This window comes from Papio anubis, chromosome 16 (assembly GCF_008728515.1).
Source record: "Papio anubis isolate 15944 chromosome 16, Panubis1.0, whole genome shotgun sequence".
Classification (NCBI taxonomy): Eukaryota; Metazoa; Chordata; class Mammalia; order Primates; family Cercopithecidae; genus Papio; species Papio anubis.
The window spans coordinates 37,561,855-37,567,998 of record NC_044991.1 but is presented as its reverse complement, the minus strand read 5'-3'; the positions used below and the strand labels follow the sequence as shown (position 1 = coordinate 37,567,998).

The window sequence follows — 6,144 nt, the reverse complement described above, 5'->3', positions numbered from 1 at the left end:
ACACTTTTAAACAATCAGATCTTGTGAGAACTCACTCACTATCATAAGAACAGCAAAGGGGAAATCTGCCTCCATGATCCAATCACCTCCCACTACCTCCTCCAACATTGGGGATTACAATTTGACGTGAGATTTGAGTAGGGACACAAATCCAAACCATATCATTCTGCCCCTGGCTCCTCCCAAATCTCATGTCCTTCTCATACGGCAAAACCAGTCATGCCTTCCCAATAGTCCTCCAAGTCTTAACTCATTTTAGCATTAACTCCAAAGTCCACAGTCTAAAGTCTCATATGAGACAAGACAATTGTCTTCTGCCTATTAGTCAGTAAAATTTTTAAAAAGTTAGTTACTTCCAAGATACATGAAGGTACAGGCATTAGGTAAATACACCCATTCCAAAGGGAGAAATCAGCCAAAACAAAGGGGCTACAGGACTCATGCAAGTCTGAAACCCACCAGGGCAGATATTAAATCTTAAAGCTCCAGAATAACCTCCTTTGACTCCATGTCTCACATCCAGGCCACAGTGATGCAAGGGGTGGGTTCCATACCCTTGGACATCTCTGCCTCTATGTCTCTGCAGGGTATAGCCCCCTTGGATGGCTTCCCAGGCTGGCACTGAGGGTCTGTGGCTTTTCCAGGCACAAGGTGCAAGCTGTCAGCAGATCTACCATTCTAGAGTCTGGAGGACAATGAACCTCTTTTCACAGCTCCACTAGGCAGTTCCCCAGTGGGAACTCTATGTGGGGGCTCCAACCCCATATTTACCCTCTGCACTGCCTTAGTAGACTCCATGAGGGCTCTGCCCTTACAGCAGAATTCTGCCTGGACATCAGGCATTTTCATACATCCTCTGAAATCTAGGTGGAGGCTCCCAAACCTCAACTCTTGCTCTCTGCATACCCACAGGCTAAACATCACATGAAAGCCACACAGCCTTATGGCTTGCACCCTCTGGAGCAGTGGCCTGAGACATATCTGGGGTCCTTTTAGCCACAGCTAGAACTGGAGCAGCTGCAGTGCAGAGAGCAGTGTCCCGAGGTGGCACAGGGCAGTGGGGCCCTGGGCCCTGCCCACAAAACTATTCTTCCCTCCTAGGTTTCTGGACCTGTGATGGGAGGGGCTGCCATGAAGGTGTCTGAAACACCTTCAAGGCATTTTCTCCGTTGTCTTGGCTGTTAACTTTTGACTTCTCTTTACTTACATAAATTTCTTCAGCCAGTTTGAATTCTTTCCCAGAAAATGGGTTTTTCTTTTCTATCACTTGGCCAGCCTACAATTTTTTCAAACTTTTACACTCTGCTTTCCATCTATTTATTTACAATAGATGGTACAGACATTATTTTGTTTTCTCAGAGCAGAGGTTGGGCCTAGGCCACAGCTGCCCCCATAGCTCCCCTCTTGTCTAAGGATGCAAAGTTCACTTCTGGGGCACATTCACCTCCAGCTGGAAGTGCAAGCAAAGGACACTATGTAAGAAGGCAAAACTCTCCCTTACTGTCTGAAGGATTTCCAACAAGCCATATTCTGGAAAGAGCTCTGACAGTGAGCTTTCCACAAGGTCCAACTGGAGCTGAGACTTGAGGTTAGGTTCAAGTATAAGCTTCCCTTCCATCACAGCCTTGGAGCCTTCCTGGGGCAGAAGGCATTGTGTGGGATGGGGGTGTTGTGGTGATTGAGATCACTTCCAGGCCACCCATGATCAGTCCCTGGATGGCAGACAGGTGTCCTGGCCCCTGGCCTTTCACCACAACTCAGATGTGGGGAACACCCTTTCCTGTAGCTTTTGTCACTGCTGCTATGCCTGCTGTCTGTGCATCAATGCCTGCCTCCTTCTCGGCATTCAGAAATTCCTCTGTGCCACAGAAAGTATGGGCAAAGGGCTGATTAGTGGCAGAGATTACCTGGATCTCTGTGTTGTTGTAGGATGCTTTAATGTGTGCAATTTGGACCTCCTCAAATTTTCCTGCCCACCTCAGAGAGCTTTTTTCTTTTGGATTGGGAGGGTAAATGCTAAAGCCGGTGTGGTTGGGAACCACCATCTTCTCTTCAACATTCTGCTTGGCCTCAATGTCTTGGAGCTTCTGGGTGCCTGTGTGGATGGTCTGCACCAGCATCCTGGCCATGATCCTGTCAGCAGTAAAAGCTCCGTGAGGGCCACAGCCTAAGAGTCCCAGGAGCCTGGGTGGCTCATGTGACACAGGCAGTCCTGGAGGTGGTGGTGAGCTCAAGGGGAAAATCATTGTTACGCAGTGGTCAAGGGTAAAGTCCAGGACCACAGAAGTGAAAACTCACATTTCCTACAACATGCATGACTCAAATTGACGCCCCTCTGTTTTCCTTTTAAATATAAGTTCCACACTTTTACACTATTGGTGGGACTGTAAACTAGTTCAACCATTGTGGAAGACAGTGTGGTGATTCCTCAAGGATCTAGAACTAGAAATACCATTTGATCCAGCCATCCCATTACTGGGTATATACCCAAAGAATTATAAATCATGCCGCTATAAAGACACATGCACATGTATGTTTATTACAGCACTATTCACAATAGCAAAGACTTGGAACCAACCCAAATGTCCATCAATGACAGACTGGATTAAGAAAATGTGGCACATATACACCATGGAATACTATGCAGCCTTAAAAAACGGATGAGTTCACGTCCTTTGTAGGGACATGGATGAGGCTGGAAACCATCATTCTGAGCAAACTATCGCAAGGACAGCAAACCAAACACCACATGTTCTCACTTATAGGTGGGAATTAAACAGTGAGAACACTTGGACACAGGAAGGGAAACATCACACACTGGGGCCTGTTGTGGGGTGGGGGATAGGGGGCAGGGATAGCATTAGGAGATATACCTAATGTAAATGATGAGTTATTTACATTAGGTATACATGACCAACATGGCACATGTATACATATGTAACAAACCTGCATGTAGTGCACATGTACTCTAGAACTTAAAGTATAAGAATAAATAACTGACTGACATTTTCTCAGCCTTCTAAGAGGTGGAATACACATGCGGCTTCGAGTCCCCCACCTCACTACCAGCCGCTTCCAACCCAACAATGGTTTCTACATAGAAACTCGGGGCCACCCACCCCGCTTGCAGTGTGCTGAAATGTATCTGTTTAACTGTCCACTGACACATAATAGAAATGTTACCAAATGGTGATTCTGAAATTTTCTCTAAACTGCCTCCAACACATAGGTTTGTTTCCATTCTCTGACCAGCCAATCCCTAAGGCATTCCACCCCATCGTAGGAGGCAGCTGGGCACAAGCTGTGTTCTGTCTGGTTAGAGACATCCCTGGACATAGTGACGAGTGATGGGGCTGACCTTGGGGTAAGTCAACACTCCCTTGTAGGGACCGAGACCTCAGACTGTCACAATAGGAAAGAGAGAATCTCCTTGGTTGGTGCAGAGCAAAACATGGCTGTGGTTTTGGCCAGTGCAGGCTGCCAAGTAGCAGTGCCAGTGCACTGGCAGGATGTCAGGTGCTCTTCCCCCTCTCTGCCACGGGCAGACCCAGTCCACATGCTACACTGCTCTCTCCTGTGCCTCACAGCAGCCTCCCAGTCCTTCTTCCCATTCCCATTTAACCTACTTACAATCCGCTCTTCCACCCTGAGTCAGAGTATTCTCCCCAAATCCCTAAACCTGATCCAGCTTGCCCTTTGGATTAAAACTTTCAGGGGTTGGACGTGGTGAAGCAATGCCTATAATCCCTTGTAGTTTGGGAGGCCAAGGTGGGAGGCACAGCGAGGTCAGGTTCAAGACCAGCTTGGCCAGCATGGTGAGAACTCAATCTCTACTAAATACAAAATTAGCCAGGTGTGGTGGTGGGTGCCTGTAATCCCATACTCCAGGAGGCTGAGGCAGGAGAATTGCTTGAATCTGGGAGGCGGAGGTTGCAGTGAGCTGAGATTGTGCCACTGCACTCCAGCCTGGGCAACAGAGCAAGACTTCATCTCAAAAAACAAACAGTTGCAGTGACAGTGTGGTGTTGACCTTCTGGGGGAGGGAGGACTGGCAGAGGGAAGGGCTTGGCAATGGAAGTAATGGGATTAGTGTGGAGTACAGGTATAAGAAAGATAGGTGTGGCCAGAATGCTGAGGGTCTTGAGTGACTGCGAAGAGACTGAGTTGACAACTAGGAACTACTGAAAGTTTTGACTGGGGGCCTGACTGAATCATAGAGGAATTGTGCTAAGTTAATCTGGTGGTTTTGTGCAGATAGGTTGCAAGGAAAAAGGACTGAATTTAGAAAGAGGAGGTGGAAGTGAGTGAGATCTGGAGGAATTTTCCACAGGATTGATGGATGGAGGCGGCAAGAGACGAGTCAAATGTAATTTCCAGCCTTCTTACCAGGAGATGGTCATGTCAGTTACTGAAATCAGACAGTTGTGGTGGCACGTGTTTGGAAGGTGAAGGTAGTGAGAGTGTTTTGACATGTTGAACTTGATGTTCTAAAAGAATATTTTCAATGTTATAAACCATTTAATACATGTATAAATATAAATATTTATATGGAAATGTATACATACCTATATTTACACATATAAAACATTAGAAATTATTACTGTTATTTTACAGAGGTACTTAGTAGAAAGAATAGCAATATGACACTTAATAGCATGAAAACTCTCCTTCAAATTGTTCATTTCTTGTTTCTCTTTCTGTTTTTCTCTTAACTAATGTGGTTAAATTGATGCAATACATTAGAACCTCGTGGTCATCTAAAGTTTTCTCTTGGTGCAGTTAGAATTTCCTTTGGTGCCCAGCCACACTCAACAATTCGTGTTAGTTTGGAATATTACTGAAATTGGAAGCAAGGCGTGGTGCCTCTGGGCCATGCAGGAGGTGCCACTGAGGCTGTCAATTTTGCCAAAGAAAAGAAGGCAAAGCTCCAGCAGGCCCTAGTCCCAGTGATTCACTTAGAGAAGCTCTAGGAGGAGTGAGATGGTATTTTCTAGTCTCTGCACTGGTGACATTTGGAGCAAGCCAGTTGGAGAAAACCAGGTACCCTTCTTGCTATTGTCTCTGATTATGTCACAGGGAAGTCTTACAGGGATCCATTTGAATGTGCTTTTAATGGATTGGGCTTGAAACCCACTCCTCCTTTGCACTCCTTTGCACATGCAGTGGGAATGGAAAACTCTCTTAGGAACGTGAACAAGTTTAAGGTGAAGTAATGACGTACACTTGACTTTTACAAAGTGACTAATGGCTTAAATGATTTATTGCTGCTGCCATAATATATTTGACGTGAACCCATAGATCCCATCAAAGTTGATGTGACCTTTAAATAACAAAGGATCTCTTAGAAAATACATTTAAAAGGTCCTGTCATTTCCTGAAAACATAGGATCTATAAAGAGAGTCAATACATTTAAACCATGTTTTGAAGTCGTAAGCATTTTTTATGTTCTTAGCATTGGATTAAAAAGAATACAATCAGATGGGACAGTATCTCAATGACTCAAAGTAGGTCTTCGTCGTAAGATCCTACGGTTCTTGGTTAAAGCCCTTAAAACTTGGTTAAAACCCTTAAAACTCATTGAATCTTTTTTGTTCATTCTTTCAACTCCATTCTATGTTTTATTATCTATTCTCTTCTATGTTCTACTTCTCTATGTTCTATTAACAGAAACATACCTGTTGCTTGTTAATTTTATATGCCTACTCCTAAAACCTTAGCAAGTGATAATAAGAAAAGAAAACATTTCTTTGAGCTCTATCACTGGGCAGGGAACTTTCTGGAACTCTGGCCCTCCCAACATTTCTCAACACCTGAGGGGGAGGCATCTCAGCTCTGCTCACCAACAAGTTCTCCCAGTTAAAGCATGGTGCCTGTCATCTTCTGGCCCCACTTAGAGATGTCTGCGGTTGATTATTTTGCTGCTCATGCAGCAGTGTGAGTAGGGAGGCTGCCTACTGTCACCAAGAAGCTCTTTCCCGTTAGCCCTAAAGGGACTGGTGCTCCTCTTTCTTGGCACTGCCTCTCACTGCTGCTGAAACTTTCCACGCTGTCACCCAAGTTATTCACATATTGATTCAGCAAATAGTCGGAACCATGGATAATCCTTTGTATACCAGGCTCTGCACTAGGCACCATGGATACAG

The 6,144-nt window shown here is 45.2% G+C and overlaps 1 pseudogene; it reads right to left on the bottom strand.

Moving 5' to 3' along the window:
- Positions 1-453: 453 nt before the first annotated feature.
- LOC101011688 lies at positions 454-2,416 on the bottom strand (annotated as a pseudogene).
- Between the last annotated feature and the right edge of the window lie 3,728 nt (positions 2,417-6,144).